This window comes from Ctenocephalides felis, unplaced genomic scaffold (assembly GCF_003426905.1).
Source record: "Ctenocephalides felis isolate EL2017-DRISC unplaced genomic scaffold, ASM342690v1 CF-g0.4_SCAFFOLD_01886, whole genome shotgun sequence".
Lineage (NCBI taxonomy): Eukaryota > Metazoa > Arthropoda > Insecta > Siphonaptera > Pulicidae > Ctenocephalides > Ctenocephalides felis.
This window is the reverse complement of record NW_020538040.1, coordinates 23849812-23869108: the sequence shown is the minus strand read 5'-3', so window position 1 is coordinate 23869108 and position 19297 is coordinate 23849812. Positions and strand designations below refer to the sequence as shown.

At 30.3% G+C, this 19297-nt stretch overlaps 1 protein-coding gene across 1 annotated transcript in view; it reads right to left on the bottom strand.

Annotated features, from left to right (window-relative positions):
- The window catches only part of LOC113377249 (pleiotrophin-like), a 393535-nt gene that overhangs the window by 317061 nt on the left and 57177 nt on the right, over positions 1-19297 (bottom strand). The gene's annotated exons all lie outside the window — the stretch shown is intronic.

Here is a 19297-nt window from a genome sequence, read left to right as displayed (position 1 = left end):
ATATGTGTTTTATTTGCTGTTTTCTAAAAATTTGTTACCTGCTTTTTTTACCCCATAGGCGGGGTAATATGGGACGGCCGGAGGGCAAACAGATCCGATGCCTTAATTTTATTTTAAAGGTATTTTACGAAATAGTAGCTACATTATTCAACAAATGGAAAATATAAATTTCATGGGTACATTTTTTTACAGAGATAACACTGTATATAACCTTGATCTGATATTTCGTCAGGAACATTCATCAGTAGAGTTGGAATAACTATTTATTTAATTTGCAATTGTAAAATTTTAACTTTTTTAACTCAATTTACTTTTTTAATTTTTATTTTTCATTGTTTATACCTTTGCCATGGTAAAGGTTTAGTTGGTCATCTTTACCTCACACACGTGTAAGCTTTTATTGAGGTTATATAAAAAAACAGTTGAATCTAAATAAAAATTAGCACTACATATTATGAAACAATTGAATAACGTATACCAATGTATTATATTAAGGTCTCGTAAACTAAACAACAGTGTTCACAGCCAAGAAAACTAACAACGAAAGAAAGTACTTTTGTAATGGATTTTCAAATATTGCCGTTTATCTCCCGATAGCAACGTCGTAAAAAACAAGATGATGGTTGGTTATTCATCTTATTCACTCAACTTTCAAATATTGTTGATAAAAAATTCCTAACTTTACTTATTTTGGGGATATCGGTGATGGATCTTTTTAACCGCAGGCCTTTAATTTATATACATATTAGGATGGTCCTTAAAATAAACATTTTCGAATTGCCTTGCTCCCAAGAGCTCAAATGATTTTAAATTGATAAAAAACAATTCTCTGAAAGTTTTAGCTCTTAATATTAACTTTTAGATAGTGCGCAAGTCAATCAAACTTTATATGGAAATAGCATGGAAAAAATTATGAAAATTAAAAAAAAATTTGGGCATAACTTAGCGACAAATGAAAATTCGACGCTCTGCAAAATTTTTGAAATTTTTTTCCATGCTATTTCCATACAAAACTTTGATTGAATTGCGTACTATCTGAAAGTTAATATTAAGAGATAAAACATTCAGAGAATTGTTTTTTATCAATTTGGAACCATTTGAGCCCCCTCGGGAGCAAGAAAATTCAAAAATGTCCATATTAAGGACCACCCTAATACACATATACGTATATGCGTTCATTACCGTGTTCTCGTAAAACACTTGCATAACAGAATGGCCAATACGTCGTGCCAAAAGTAGTTTTTTACGGTTTATCAAGAGACAATTTCTCCGTTGAGTAGAGAGTAAGTACACCGACAAAATACTAATCCGGCATTTCTCTTCTGCCGTCCAACTGAGCAAACTTATGGGTCGCATAAAACTGTCCAGCGGGTACTTGGACCGTTCCGGTACATACGTATGTAAATAAATGCCGAAACTTGCATTTCATGTACTTCTAACCGCTACATGCCCAAAATATTGTGCCAGAGAAACCGGGCAGAGCGCGTTTGAACTCACAACTAAATAACTATTATCTGGCATAATCTCCTCGCCGAGCCAGGCGCTATAAACTTCGCGGATAATATTATTCAATTTATAAACCATCACGAAATATTAATATTCAATTTGCGGCGACACCCCTGCATGACAGTGCATGTATGGATAGTGTAATCCTCTCTTCTCGTGCAATATGCGTTTCAGGAAAATATTGTCTCGTATAGCGGTTAGAATCGGGGCTGTTCTGGTTTTCAGTTTTAATCTTCAATAAAAATTGTTCGATTATTTTCGAGTCGCATCTGGTCGCTACAAAGTGCCAGATTTCGAAATCGTTTGATGGTTTAATACTGGATAAAAATATGAATTGGTTTACTGGGTTAAATTTATTTTTCATACAGATTTATTTGTAACTAGTGCATGACATCGGGAAAATTGTCAAACTTTTCGTACCGTAATTTAATTTTTTTGCCCTTCCGACTAATTTTTTTTTTTTATTTTTTTTAAATTTTGAAGTTTTTGTCTGAAATTTTTGATACCATTCACATCGATTGATCCAAACTGTCGAAAATATCTGATATTCTAAATGATATTTTTCAAACTTTTTTCTGGATCTGAAAAAATTCTATTAATTCTTCAGCATGTCAAAATTCTTCGATAGTTTTAATCTTCAATAAAACTTGTTCGATTATTTGCGAGTCGCATCTGGTCGGATAAAAATATTAATTGGTTTACAGGGTTAAATTTATTTTTCATACAGATTTATTTGTAACTAGTGCATGACATCGGAAAAATTATGAAACTTTCAGTACCGTGATTTAATTTTTGAAGTAAAACTTCTTCAGGCGCGACTAGGGTGTAAAACCGTACAAATGCAACGGAAGTGCGTGCAGTGCCAATGATTCGTCATTTGCTCTCGATGATATCATTTCAATACGGGTCGATTGTGATTAGTCGTCGCGTATGTGGATAGAGATCTGTTGTTGTATATACATACCGATATCGCCAAGGATTCGGCATAGATGAATAAACATTTTAAAATTACATCGTAGTACAAATCTTGATTTAATGAAAAATGCCTGATTTAGAAAAATATTTTACCCTGTTTCTTAGAAATTATTTCTATATTATTTGTAGTTTCTATAAATCTTTGAAGTTAAAAAGAAAATATTTTTCAGGCGAAACAGATATTACAGCTGTTCAAAGAGTGTGAACGAATATTACAGAAGTTATTAATCAGCAATTACTCATTTCTTTAATGAAGGTTCATTTCTATATGCTAATTACAATGACAAACCGATCATGTCATATTTGAAATATAACTTTAATTATATTATTGTTTTTAATTATTATACATATTTTCAATGCTATTATAAATATATAACTTATAATTTATCATTATATAAATGTGTATAATGGTTAACACTAATAAATATGTGCATCACGAGTGTTACCATATTACTAATAAACATTATTCAAAATTGTTATATGATGTATTTATTTTTACTTAAAGGCCATTTTGTGCAGTAGCAAATAAGTTTCACTTCAATCGCGTGTGAACCTTACGCGCACTGTTTTTTTTCAAGTTTCGACAAAATTTTTTAAAATTTACGTTAAAACTGTAAAAGAATAGCAGCATTTAGTGCTCTGTCTGAAAGAAGATACATAGTGTAATTTTATTATTTTCCATTTTCTCATTTATGTACATATTTTATTCTAAATCCTTTCAATCTTACTATTTTGACTTCTATTGCAACGTGTAGCTCCGAAGTAAGACACTCGATCGAACCCATATTGTAAGAAACTACAATACGGGTTCGATCCAGTCTTCTTATAGTTTAAGAATAGCATTCAGCGAAGTCATTTTTTCTTCGATTATTTGCTGAACTCTGAGTTGTAACTTTGGCGGTTCATTCTATCTTAACAATTGCTCTCCAGCGCCACTTGTAAAAAATCTAAAGCCAATCAAAAAAGTATTTCATTTTAATGCTCGAAATATCAAGGTATTATAGGTACATCTATCACATTTTTCTCTTTTGCATATATATTGCAATTGTTCTATGGAAAAACATTTACTAATTAGTTTGTTAAATTTACTTGTAATATTATATAGATCTATACTATACAACTTTTGCAAATAATTGTATACCATGAATGAATACTCATATATGAGTACTCATATAAGTCTATTTTGAATAGTTAAAAATTATTTTTTAATATATAATGAAAACGTAAAACGTATTAGCTTTATAAAAAATCTATTAATTTATACTTATAGGTTGAATTGAATAGTACAACATAAGACTTCACATAAAAATAAAATGTAAAAATGGTAGACATTCCACAGAAAATGAACAAACACATGAAATCTACCCGGCAACCATATTTTCCAAACATATTTTTATACAGATTGTTTGGCTAACTTTTACGCAATTGCTTGCATACATGCAAAAATTACATTTTCTATTTTTATTACTTGTTCTGGCAATTTTGATCTCTAAAACCGCTAGACGTGCCTACATAAAGATTTAATCAGTTCTTTATTTTGTCAATACAAGTAAAATGTTTTTTGAGTTATTAAAATCAAACGCTCCGTTCTCTCAAAAACTGAGTTACCATTTTTGGCACCTTTTGCCCTGTATCTTCGAACCTGCCTTAACCAAAAACTAATCAGCACATCTTATCAATAGGAATCAAATGCTTTTTGAATCATTCGAATTGGTTGATCAGTGTTCTCAAAATCGTCTACAAAAAATTGTATTCGCACATACATACATACACATATGCACAGTTTCTAGATCCTCCCCCCACGAAGTAATGCCTAACGGCGTTTTCCGTGAGGACCAGAGGCAGGGAGGTTTTAGTCGGAATTATACCAGAGCGGTATTGAGTCCGACATACCCAGACAAAAGACCAGTCTGGGATGCATAAAGGCATTTCCTTCGCTATACAAAAAAAAAAAACATACGCACACGCGTACACACTCATAAATCCATTTTTTTATGGTATGCAAAATTCTTCAGAAGGTTTTAAAACGTGAAGATATATCAAAAATTTCATTTTCGATTCTTTGTGATTACTATAACTTAACCTACGGGAAGTTAACAATCAGAGTAAAATAAATATGAAATCAAATTTCATATTTGAACATTTTATATTAACTTAGGAGTTTTTTTCACTCCAGAGGTAAAAAAACATAAAACGACGTTAAATTTTTCAAAGTGGCGAGCATAGCTCACTGGTAGCGTGTTCTATTCATACGACAGGGATCTTCGGATCAAATCCTGTCATTGATTTAGAATATAGAAAAAAAAATATGTATAGTTAATTTCAAATGAAATAAAAATTGTGTTGTTAAGTAGGATTTGAGGGTTAAGAAAAATAGGAATAACAGAATTCGAATAGCTGAATTGTATTACAAGTAAGAAGAGAAATAATATTGGAACTGAGCTGAAATTAAAAAAAGAATAAAGAAAAAAAAGAATGAAGCTAGAAGTTAAATAGAATTAGAAATTTGACAAAAAGCAAGAATTGAAGAAATTAAGAAGAAGAAAAATAAGAAGAATATAGAATAGGATACATATATAGATTGAAAAATGATATAAAAATTAGAATGTAAATAAATAAAAATGTTGTAGATGGGTAAATGCTCAGAGTAAGCAAGGCCAAATAAAAAAAAAATTCAAAAGCTTTCGTAGTCCTTAATTCGTTTCACTTTATCGATCCCGATCAAAGAGAAATAATAAATCGCTCCTCCCTTTCGCTTTTCCCAAATGATTTGTGTCGATGTAACACGTATTTTTCTCGCTCACGTGTCCCGTGTTCATTACGAATGCGTGGCACTGGCTGATGGACATCGACACATCTCGCCCGCAGGACCTTATTTAAATATTGAACGAACCGAGCGGACACACGGCGAACATAACGGACACGCCGAAACGTAAATATTTAAACGACTTCCATTCTTACGACCCGACGACCCGACGACCCGGGCGACTCTCGGACGACGATTCGTATGCAAACTCGAATTTATTAAATCCGATTTGCTGTTCTACATTCCGATTAAGAATTGACAAACGATTGTTAGGACAATTGACACGTGCATAAATTGATGTGCGGTAAATACAATTGATGACTTCATATTGTGTCTTTGAAGGGTGGGAATCGATATGCATATATTGATTGATACAGGGTGTCCGAGAGCTTAAGGGAAAGCTTAAACGGGGCGTTAGACCATAACTGTCCTGAAATTATTTAGAAGAACTAGTGGTGTATGGCATCGTGCCTTAAGGCGAATTGCTGGAACTTTATGTTCCGTAATAATTTTTTCAAATCGGTTTATCCATACGCCTGATCATAGACGAAAAATTGTTTCCACACATACAACCACACCCACGCACAGATACACACACATCAATTTTTCTGTGGTATGCCAAAATGTTCAGAAACCCTGAAACGTGAAGATATGTAAAAATTTTCATTTTCGATTTTTGGACGATTATAATAACTTACCCTACGGAAAGTTAAAAAATGCCCACTTTATTTTGAAATTATGAGCTTTCTAGTGCAACTAAGAGCTTTGGTGATACTGTGACCGTTTTTCGGCTATTGTGATGAACTTTTATTAATTTTGTTTATTTAAACTTTGAAATCGTGACCGTGAATAACATTTGTAAGACCAAAATAAAAAACAATACCACAATTGCCTTAAGCTTTTGAAAATTAAGACTTTTTGTTGAACTATAATTTTTTTTTTTTTTTATTTGAGAGACCTATTTTTGAACTCAGTGGACGAACATTTAATCAAGATTATAAAAAATGGTAAAATACTTGATAATTTTAATATTAAAAAAATTGAGTAAAAAAATAAAATCCTAAAAATAACAATATTTTTGCTAGTGCATTTTACTCACAATTAGTTCAAATGTTTGTTGTACGCAAAAGCTTATGCGAAAGAGAATAAACTGTACTAGCAAAAATCATGTAATATTAAGTTTTGAAGTAAAACTTCTTTAGACGCGACTAGGCAGTAAAGCTAAACAAATGCAACGGAAATAGCGTTACGCCCAGTTTGTCATTCGCTCTCGATAAAATCATTTGTATACGCGTTGATTGTGATTAGCCGTCGTGTCGCGAGAATAGAGATCTGTCGTTGTATGCGTAAGGATACAACGAAATTGGAATGTAATTAGTTTTGAGGTTACATCGTAGTACAAATCTTGATTTAATAAAAAAAAAAATGCCTGAATCAGAAGAATATTTTACACTGTACCCCGTAAATAAGTATAATGAAAATAATAAAACAAACGAAACATTTGTGCCGTGTATGAAGCATAAGTTTAATGAAATAATTTCTATTCTCAATAATAAAATTGTCAACTATTTTACCATTTTACAATCCTGATTAAATACGCCAACTTTTAATAAAATTTGCCAACACACTTCAGTTCATTTTTTTAAAGCGGAGTTTCTCACAGTCGACCAATTTTAAAAAGTCAAATTGAAATTGTTAGTTCAACAAAAAGTCTTCATTCTTGAAAAATAGAAGCAATTGTGTTATTGTTTCTGTCTGTGGTCTTAAACATGTTATTTACGGTTACGGTTTCGATGGTTAAATGAACAAAATTAATAAAAACTAACACTAACACTATAACCAAAAAATGATCATATTTTTAAGCTGAACCTAAAAAAGCTCATAATTTTCTAACTACGTGAGATAATTTTTGTTTTTTTTAGAACAGTAAAGGTGAATACTATCAACGCGTTCCAGCTTGACGTTAAGTTCTGGGACACTCTGTATAATTAACTTATCAAAAGCAAGATATGGCATATATATGAAAATTGCAAGAATTTGTGTAAATATTTTGATGAATTATCAAACTCAGGTGTGTGATATATTGCAGATTGCAGTACATTGAAAAAAAATTTAAAAGATAAGATAAAGTGCAGTGGCCATAAAGTACTCAAGGTTATAAGATAATTTTACGCAGTAATAATATAAACAAATTGCCAAAGTATTCTGCCAAGGCAAATTGCGCTTTCTTAAACAAATATTAGATGGAACAATAATCCCATTTTGTAATGTTGTTCAAAAAACAACTTATAGACAATGATAAAATGATGGATGATTTTTCCAAGTTGAAACTTGAAGCGGAAAAAGAAATTGATCTGATTTGACAGAGTAGATAATCTGACCGAAGTAAACAGTCATGTGATGTCTTTAGATCTCTGAGCTTTATGGATTTTATTTTATTTGTATCCGGAAAATTGGAAAACTGGAAGTAAGAGACATATATTGTTTTATATTTACTATATAGAAAATTATTTATTATATAGAAAATATATGTGGTGTGATCGATCATTTTTGTTCTATAAACATTTAAAAAGACCATTAATTTTGATGATGCTGAAACTTTTCATACCAAAATTTAAAGTTTTTAAAAGCTCAGAAAAAAACTAGACTTGGAAGTTTTTAAAAATACTGATATTTTTTGAAAGCATAGAAATTCTTTGAAAATTTTGAAATTTCTTGAAGGTCGGTGATACCTATTCATGTCGGTTGATTCATGCTGTCGAAAAAATCTGATTTTCATTTTTTTAACTTTTTTTCCTGGAGCTCCGAAACCGCTGAATCTGCTTTCGCAAAAATTCAGCCAATTCTTCATTACATCAATACAAGTAACATGTTTTTTAAATCATTTGAATCGGATGCTTTGTTCTCTCAAAAACTTAATTACTATTTTTTGCACTCCTTGCTCGGTATCTCCGAAACGGCTAACTTTTGTCAATAACTAATCAGCACGTCTCATTATCAATAGGAATCGAATGTTTATTGATAATTTAAAATCTGTTGATCCGTGGTCCCGAAAACGAAGGCTTGCCAAAATAATAATCTTGTGTATTGACGAGTATACTCGTCATGTGTAAAAATCTTTGAGCGTTGACTATTTAGATTGAAGCGAACAAAATATTTGGAAGATTTTGAGGCTATGCTAGGATAAAATAAATAGTGATGAGTAGCAGCAACATTTGAGCTCAATTAAGGCGGCACAAAAATGAGAGCACCATAGTTAACTAGTTAAATCAATTGGTTGATGCATGTTATTCATTTACATGTAGTTACTAAAAGTTGTCAACAAGCAGATTTATTTCACCAAGATATTATTCCAATTCATAAGTGTTTAAATTGAAATTTTCCTTGAAAATGAATTGGTCGAAAAAAGTGGTCTCTAAAACTGTAACCAGCTGTACCATTACTGGTAGCACATGTGTGGGCTGGACTGATTGTGAGCGCTAAAAGCACAAATACAAATCACATGTGCTCCACTAATGAACAAGCAAACGCGTACGTACTGATTATAAGGAACGGTTTTCAGCTGTTTTCTCTAAATACGCCGACAATACACAATTCGCCGAAGAGTAATAAATGAAATAAATTGCTGAAAGAAACTACACCAGAGGTGCGAGAAGAACTCGTGCAATGAGCTTTCCGGAAAAGATGACTATATGGCTATTTTTTGCTGACCGGCTATCAGAATTTGGCATTCTATGAGCTGTTGTGATGATCATTATTTGTACTAATGGCTATTAGTAACCCAGTGGTTGACCTATTCAAGCTAATTTTGATATAAATTAATTAGAAGGTAAGTCGATTATATTTTTTCAAGTCAAATCTGGGACTAATATAGAAATAATACAGGAATTTTAGAACATTATCCTAGTGACTTCAAAATTAATTTTGTGTTTGCCACCCTTTTTTAAGAATGAAGAAATAAAATTGCAATAAAAAATCTAAGAAATCTATATGCATATATGAAATACCTACTCATTGTTGGCCTCAACATCTACTTCTTACTGATCAAAAAGCACACATAAAAATTTAAATCAGATTTCATTTTTGAAGTAAAACTTCTTTAGGCACAACTAGCGTGTAAATCCTTACAAATGCAACAAAAGTGCGTTACGGCCGAGTCGAGTGCCAATGCAATGATTCATAATTTGTTGTATGCGTACAGGCATCAACGTTGTATGCGTACCAATAACAACAAGGAAATCGGCATAGATAAATAAATATTTTAAAGTTACATCGTATTACAAATTTTGATTTAATAAAAAATGTTTGAATCAAAAGAATATTTTACCCTGTTCCTCAAAAATAATTATAAAAATTGAACATTTGTGCCGTAAACTAAACGTAAGTTTATAGATTAGAAATTATTTTTAGACAGATATTTCAGCTGTTTAAAAAATGAGATAATATCGCCAGCGAAAAAGTAAAAAAATACAAGCAGTCAATGAATGTATGTTAATTTTAATTACACGAAGTTCTTCAAACACAATTACCTGATGTGAAGTTGCGAAAACAATATTTGTTGAGGCGTTGTTTAACATAATCCACTGTGTGAACGAATATTATAGAATTTATTAATCAGCAATTACTTCATTTCTCTAATGAATGTTCATTTCTAAATGCTAATTACAATGACAAACCGATCATGTCATATTTGAAGTATGACTTTAATTAATTATGTGATTGTTTTTGAATATTATACATATTTTTAATGCTATTGACTCTAATAAATGTGTGCATCACGAGCGTTACCATATTACTAATAAACAATATTCAAAATTGTTGTATGATGTATTTATTTTTACTTTAATGCCATCTTGTACAGTAGCAAATCTTTTTTTGTGGATTTAATTCTCTATTATTGCCAATAAACTATTTTGTAACACTTTTGCTCAGTTTGAATTATATTGAAATAATAATAATAAAATTTACAAAATATACAATTATTGTGAAAGACACTATTTACTGACTTTCATTTTTAATGGATGCCAGTAAACACAATATAAGAAAACTAATCATGGTTTTTAGATCATGATTACTCAGAACAGAATGATAATGGCAGATCACTAAATTATTGTTTTTAATTACACTATGCTGTTTTTACCAATGACTAAAATTCGTGGATCTGAACTTGTTTGATCAAATTTTATGAAATCGCTGTGATCATCAACCGAAATCATTAAAAGATTTAATATAAAATTTTAAAATCCTCACTTCTTCATTTAGTAGATATGAAGCTTAAAGAAGTTTATTACTTTATTTCTTACTAATAAAAAAATTGACCCTTCGGCTTAATTACTTTCGATGCACATTTCATTCAAACTTCAAATTTAATTCACTTCAATAAGCGGCGTAGATTTAATTTTAATAATGGTCCAATATTTTATGCTTCATGGAACCATGAATTCCAGAATAAAATCGCAAGAACTCTTCCAATTCATTTGAAAAGTTTAGAAATATTTCAATTTTATTGCAATTCTTGAGTTCATTCCTCTCATTTGCCATTTATAAATGTTACGTCGATCGTCGATGTATATCTATATTTGAATGTCACTTTCCAAAGCTCCGTTCTTTTATACAGGTTTTATGAGATCAGTTTTTTGTAGGAAGAGGAGAGCTTGAAATATTGCTCTTCTATAAAAAATCGATTGCCTAGATTTTCGAGAAAATTGCTTTTTCATAGACTTAATGCGTATACGAATAAAGATTTGAGTTCTAGTATGATTTATTTTTCAGAAAAATATATATGAGGTTTATTTACTATGAAGTGAATTTACGACGACAAATCTGATTTATTCATTTAATTGGATGGGATTATTGATTTATTTATTTATGTAGTTTGCACAAGGTGATAATACAACTACACAGAGAGTATGAATAGTAATGTAACACTTATAATATACATTTTATTACAATTAGGATTTCAGAAAGCAAGTCACTAAAAAATAAATCGTATATTTTTGCGCGAATGTTTTAACTAATATTATAGCAAACTTATCTCGACCTATTAAATACAGAATTATAAGGAAAAATATATCAATGAAATTCTGGCAAAAAAGGATTAGTTACAAAACTTCTATGTATGAAACAATTCTATAGAATGTTAGAAAACACATAAAAAGAAAAAAAAATTAATGATGATATTTTGCAAAAAAATAAGAAAAAAGAAGCAAATGGCAATAAATCGACAAAACTTTTACTATGCATTAAAAAGTAATATGACTCAAATATATTTATGATCTTGTATTTCAATTCATATTATTTGATGACAGAAATTCATGTAAAATCTGAGTAATTAAATTGATTCAAATAAAGAATAAATGGAATGGAAGGTGAAAATTAAAAAAATTATGAATATTATGTCAAAGCAACTATTTTTTAACTAAACATTTACCGCTAAGGCCTCAGCCATAAATAAAAAATCATTCTTTGAAGTGATTACTATACTTTAAAAGAAAAATATTATCTTTATGAACTTCCCGAAGGAAAATAATCAGATATGCCAATTTTATGTTTTCTCAACATTCCAAGTCATTCTGAAGCGACTGAGACCAAACTAGGAAAACGTAAATTTGTATATGAGCCGATATTCGATCTATGTTGTTTTTCTCGTAAAGGTCTGGATTGATTCCAAAAATTTTAATGCCCATTTGATGTATTTCAATAATATTTGCAAAATTATAGGCCAAGCCGTTTTTTGTAATAATTAGCAGAAAACTGAAAATTTAGCAACGCCGTAAGAATCATCATGGTGATTATGAGTTATATATCATTTTTTCTATTCTTTGAAATATTGTTAACTACTGGTGTATGGTATCGTGCAATTTGCTTAAAGTTTCTGTACCGTAATAAAATATTCGAGAAATATTAAATGTTCTTAAATAAATTATTATAAATACCGTAACTTTCATTATTCTTATTTTAAAAACAAAATATATGAGCTTATGAATTCGACGATGACTTTTTATATATGTTTAGAGAAAAGCAAATCAACAAGAATTATTCACTCGGATTTAAAATAAAAAATATTGTCTAATATTTATAACAATTCTATAATTATATAGCAAAATATTGCGAAGAATTGCGAAGTTAAAATTATTCATTTAAAGTATATAAGTGAGCTTTAGAACTTTAGCCTGAATTAAAATTAGAATTCGAAATATTTTCAATATTCGAAAGAATATACTTTCTGGAAATTTAAATAGAAGGTTAAAATTTTGTAATTAAAAAAAATCTTTCCCCAAAAGCAATCCTTTCATCAACACAAGCAAAAAGTTTTTTGAACCATACAAATCTGATGCTTAGTTCTCTCAAAAACTGCAATTTTTTGCAAATTTAGCTCCGTATTTCCAAGACCTGCCAAATTTTCCAGACCTGCTTTTGCCAAAAACTAATCAACACTTCTCCCCATCGTTACAAATTGAATGTTTTTGGATCATTCAAATCGGATGCTCTGTTCTCTCAAGGACTCAATTTCTATTTTCTGCACTTTCTGCTCGGTATCTCCGAAGTGGCTGGACCCGCCTTCGCGAACAACTAATCAGCACATCTCCCTATCAACAGGAATGAATGTTTTTCCCATCATTAAAATCGGTTGATCCGTGCGGCCGAAAACGTGGATGAAAATTGTATTCAAATATATATACAAACACATCATTTTTTTCTAAAATGTTCAGAAAATGTTCAGAAACATTTAAAACGTAAAGATATGCTGAAATTTTCAATTGTTAGACAATTACAATAACTCACCCTATAGAAAGTTAAAAAAAAATCCTAAATTTATTGATTTTTGTGATATCGGTGGTGGATCTTCTTTGATCTTTTTAAGCTTCGCTCTACAATAATTCAAACTTGAAATATTAAAGTTGTGTGATATTAAATCTATACGATGATAAACATTTAACAAATTCAGATCGCGCCCCACAGGTCTTTGGCGTATAAACTACCCTACGTGTCTTGTTTTGCGCGAACGAGTATTTTACTATTCCGTATAGTTCCTAGATTCGGCTGTGCGCTCTTGCGCTCTTGCAGGATATATGCAAATCTGGATAAAGTTTAGACGGACACATTTGTATTATGCGAACTGGCATTCGCAACATCCTTTCCTCCTATTTGAGGGGAAATGTGAAATTATTCACGTGTACGTGCGATGGCCGTTTGATTAATTCGTATTTTAATCGTCCGCCACTCCTGGCGAACGAACGAACGAACCTCCTCTGACATGACACGGGTTCATAGAACAAAGCAGGAAACTCGTGACCAGGTAGCATGCATTCAAATTTCGAGATCTATTATACGGATGATGAATGGTGACGCATCGGATTCGATTTTAAGTTTTTGCTAAATTAAAGCTTTTGTTGATCCAAAAAATATTATTGATAGTCGGCAGGTGAGTTGAATTTACGTCGAAAGGGTAATCTGGTACAATAGGAACGTATAATGTATGAATATTTTAGTACGTGTTCGTTTTTATGTATGTTTGATCACAAACCTGATCAGTTTGACCGGAGTGGGAGGCGACCTCACTCCCTCGCCGCGTTATTTACTTTCATATTAAAAAAAAAATGAAACAAGTCGCGTATGGCATCGTGCCTCAAGGCAAATTGCTGGAACTTCCCGTACAGTAACGAAATGTTCGAGGAATATTAAATGTTTTCAAATAGATTATTATTAATATTATAACATTCTCTAATATTTATAGGAATTATATAAACTGAATTGCAAAGTTGAAATTATTTGTTTAGAGTATATTAGAACTTAAGTCAGAATTAAAATTTAAATCTGAATTATTTTTGATATACAACAAAAAAATTCTGAAAAAAAAATGAAAAAGAAAATTTGAAACAATTTTTATTCTAAAAGCAATTATTTTGTTAAAACAAGCAGAAAGTTCTTTGGATCATTCAAATCGGACGCTAAGTACTCTCAACAACTGCCATTTTTTGCACATTTAGCTTTGTATCTTCGAAATGGCTGGACTTGTCTTTGCCAAAAACTAATCACCTCTTCTCCCAATCATTAAAATTGAATGTTTATTAGATCATTCAAATCTGATACTCCATTCTCTCAAAAACTCGTTTCGTATTTTTTGCACTTTTTGCTCCTTATCTCCGTAAGGGCTGAACCTGCCTTTGCCAGAAACTAATCAGCACATCTTCCTATCAATAGGAATCGAATGTTTTTTGAACCATTCAAATCGGTTGATACGTGTCTCAAGACAAATGGAACTTCTCGTACCATAAATTAATACTTTAAAAAAATGAAACTTTTTCAAAAATTTTGAATTTGAAAAAATCGATTTTTTGAAAATTTTGATGTTTTTTGATTTTTGAAATTCCTTCATTTTCCTTTTGAAATACTGTCGAAAGTGTCTAAGACATTTGTTTGAATTATACACTTTAAAGAATTTTCAACACAGTTAATCTTTCTACGGAAAAAATATTTGCACTTATTTATAAAATCTAAATTGTCTGAAAATTTGATTTGCATATATCTGATCATTTTTGACGGCCAGATAGCATTTTTTAAACATCATTCTCAGGGTCTCCAAAACAGCCAGACCTATCTTTCCAAAAGTTTAATTCATTTTTTTAGTCAAAAATAAAATGTTTCTTGAATCATTCAAATAGGACATCAACCCCTTCTCTTAAAAACCGACCCTGCCATTTTTTTGCATATTTTGCATTTTTTGTACAGTATTATCAAAACGAACAGATCTTCCATTGTCAAAAACGAATCACCACGTTTCTTTGACAATATAAATTAAATATTTTTTGAATCATTCAAATCGGTTGATCCGTGATCCGAGAAAATCTTGAAATTGTCGGCAAGAATTTGTATTTGCACATACGCAATTACGCATACACACATAGGTACATAAATTTTTTCTAACGTTAAGGCATGCCAAAATGTTCAGAGAACCTTAAAACATAAATGTATGAAAATATATTCATTATCGATTAGTAATTGACGATTACTATAACATTTTGCTATTACTATAACTTACGAAAAAAAGTTGAAAATAACACGATTTTCGCACATTCAATTCAAATGTTTCAGTGTCAGCAAAAAGAAAGAATATTTGAATGCAACATGAGCTAATACGGGCTAATTTTTATATTATTTATTAGTTTACTCTTTTTGATATGAAACTAAGAAGTATAATAACTTTTTAAATACGTCAATTTTCAATAGAACTTGAAACGGTACTTTAGTGCGTTCAATTTTTCTCTGGTTAATTTATAGAACAGAGATCAATTATTATTTCGGTTGACAGTTTTGGAACCTATAAACCCACGTCAAATTTATATTAATTATAGTAGTATTTTTTTAGTCCAATTTAATTTAGTATAATTTAAATTTATGAGGTTAAAATTAAAAGTACCAGTCAAACCAATATAAACATTTTGCAAAAGTCACAAAATAAAATTTTTAAAAAATATCAGAGGCGCCCAAATTGGCTGATCTTTAAGGACTCCAGTATGTTCATGGTAACAGAAAAAATCAGAAGACATGCAACTAAGAACAACAATAGACTTGAATATTATCCGAACTAACTTGCAAAAGACTTGCTTTTCTCAAACATCCCCAGAAGACTCAAAAGAAAAAACCTTTTAGATTTAGCAAATTAACATGTTTTTTTTTAATTTAAAGTACATTCAGCTACATATTGTTACAGTTATATATTATTTGACTGCGTGAGAAGGATCGCTATACTGCGATAGCACCTTCTCAGATGTTATTAGATGTTATATTTTGTAGTAAATCATTGCAGATTCTTTTTTTGAGACGCGAAAAAATCTGAAGACGTGCATTTAAGTACAAAACTAAACTTGAATATCATCCGAACTAACTTGCAAAAGACTTGCTTTTCTCAAACATCCCCGGAAGACTCAAGAGAACAAACCCTTTAGATTTAGCAAATTAACATGTTTTTTTTTTAATTTAAAGTACATTCAGCTACATATTGTTATATATTATTCGACTGCGTGAGGAGGATCGCTATACTGCGATAGCACCTTCTTAGATGTTATGTTATATTTTGTAGTAAATCATTGCAGATTCTTTTTTTGAGACGCGAAAAAATCGGAAGACGTGCATTTAAGTACAAAACTAAACTTGAATATCATCCGAACTAACTTGCAAAAGACTTGCTTTTCTCAAACATCCCCGGAAGACTCAAGAGAACAAACCCTTTAGATTTAGCAAATTAACATGTAATGTAGACTTATAACTTTTTTGTATCTTTACATAAAAATTATATCACATAAAAAAATAATTTTATACAAAAATAAATCACCTGTATAAGGTTTTACAAAAATAAATCACATACGATTTTTTTTTAAATCCCACAATAATTCCTTTGACAATTATTATACAAATCAAATCATATGTTATCCCAAAGTATTTTTGGGAATGAATGAAACATTGAATGTTAAATTTTTTAATTCCTGCGATTTCGCGCTGTTTTCAATGGCAATGACTTCAGTAAACGTCCAATTACAGTTTTTTCCCTGAATCTGATTTTCCCAAGTTTCCGCATAACGGCAGCATTGTCCCCCGCATCCTGTTCGAACAAAGCGCGGTCCCCGAGTCTATTAAAGTCGGTCACAAAAAATAATTCGTTGGGCCAAAAAATATATAAAATGAAATGCAAAGCAAACACGCGACGAGACATGATGTTCTCGGAAAATATTTGATGAGGTTAATTACGTTTAGTAATTACAACGAGGAAACTGCATCAGTGGGAGGCGGGCGAAGCTGAACTCGCTATCAGATAATTGAAATCATTCCCGCGATGCGACTAAAAATTAATTAGATACTTAAGGACTTGAGGCGTCTCACTATTTATCACTATACATATATCTAAAAGGTAAAGGGACTGCGATCATTTTGGAAATACACGCTGGCTACGATTTATTACTTTGGAAATTAATTTGGTTGTACTTATTTATCAAGTACAATCTTTGATTATACAGAACTATGAATCTACTTGTTCATGAAACAACATATTATAAAATATTGTAAATTTATCTTAAATATAAAATTCTTCTGTACGGATGTAAGAATTCAAACTCATCCTACACGGTTATTCAAATTTTGATAAACCCTGTTGGAGTTTTTTAATAAAAATTTTGAAGATGTGATAAATTATGAAACTATAGTAATATTGTAGAAATAAATTGAAAAAAAAGAGTGCGCGTAAGGTTCGCACGCGATTGAAGTAAAACTTATTTGCTACTGTACAAGATGGCATTTAAGTAAAAATAAATACATCATATAACAATTTTAAATAATGTTTATTAGTAATATGGTAACACTCGTGATGCACACATTTATTAGTGGCAACAATCATACACATTTATATAATGAAAAATTATAAATTATATATTTTATAATAGCATTAAAAATATGTACAATATTTAAAAACAATAATGTAATTAGAGTCATACTTCAAATATGACATGATCGGTTTGTCCTTATAATTAGCATTTAGAAATGAACCTTCATTAGAAAAATGAAGTAATTGCTGATTAATAAATTCTATAATATTCGTTCACACAGTGGATTATGTTAAACAACGCCTAAAAAAATATTGTTTTTGCAACTTCTCTCATCAATGAAAAATCTTTTCCATTTTAATAACTTCAAAGATTTATAGAAACAACGAATAATATAGAAATAATTTCTAATCAATAAATTTTGTTTATAATAAATTGAAATTTGTTTTAATGTTTTCAAGGAACAGGGCAAAATATTCTTCTGATTCAGGCATTTCTCATTAAATCAAGATTTGTACTACGATGTAACTTTAAAATGTTTATTTATCAATGCCGATTTTCTTGTTGATATCGGTACGCATACAACGACAGATGCAGATCTCTATTCATATACGCGACGACTAATCACAATCGACCCGTATAGAAATGATATCATCGAGCTAATTTTCTGTACATATAGCTCTAATTAATTTTACAGTTTTACAAAAATAATATTTTTACGGTACTAGGTTGGCAACTAAGTAAGTGTGGTTTTTTGTTAGAACACCAAACAATTTTTTATGGCTTTTCGATCAAAGATATTTCTTTATTTTTGAAGCAGCATCATTATCCTACTTTCATATAACTTCTGGTTTTTATTAGCAAAAAACTGAATCAGGTATAATTTGACACCATCATAATAATTAAATTACAATTTAAAAAGGTTTGTGAAGAACAGAAAAAGTAATCAGAAGGTGCAAGGTCAATAATACTATATCGACGGATGTAGCAAAACATACCAACCAAGCTCTAATAATTTTTGGAAAGTGACACAAAATATGAGATGTCAATAATGGAATAATTCATCGTTTCGATGTCAATTTAAGCCGCCTTTTTAATGCTTTGTTTAATTTTGTTAGTTGTTTAATATGTAGACATCAGAATTGATAGTTCAGTTTGGTTGTAAAAGTAAAAGCAGACAATTCCTCTTTAACCAAATTTAACTGGACGACCAGAGCGTTTTTTATTTTTGAGGGAAAAATCTCCAGAACGAAATTTGGCAAACCCCAATTTTAACACTGCCGTTTTTAAGGGCTTCTTCACCACAAATAGCTCACAATTTTTGATGATCTTAAAATGCATTTTTACCTTTGCAGACATAAAAAAGCAGAATTTAACAAAATTTAGATTTGATTATCCAAATTTTTCACTGATGGACATCTAAATTGTCTACTATCCGTTAACAAAAGGTATTCTACATTTGGACTATACCAGCAAACCTAATAACTCAATTGAAAAAAATAATTCAAATAACTAAAAAATCTTTTTTTGTCAAAACTTTTTAAAATAGTAAGAATTTGTAGAAACACGAGATAAATATAAAATCAAAATGGTTCTATGTGACTAAAACTTAATTAGATAATAATAAAAATATTAAGAACTAAAGACGTCTTACTATTTCTCACCACATATTAAAAAATAAAAGTACTCTCAT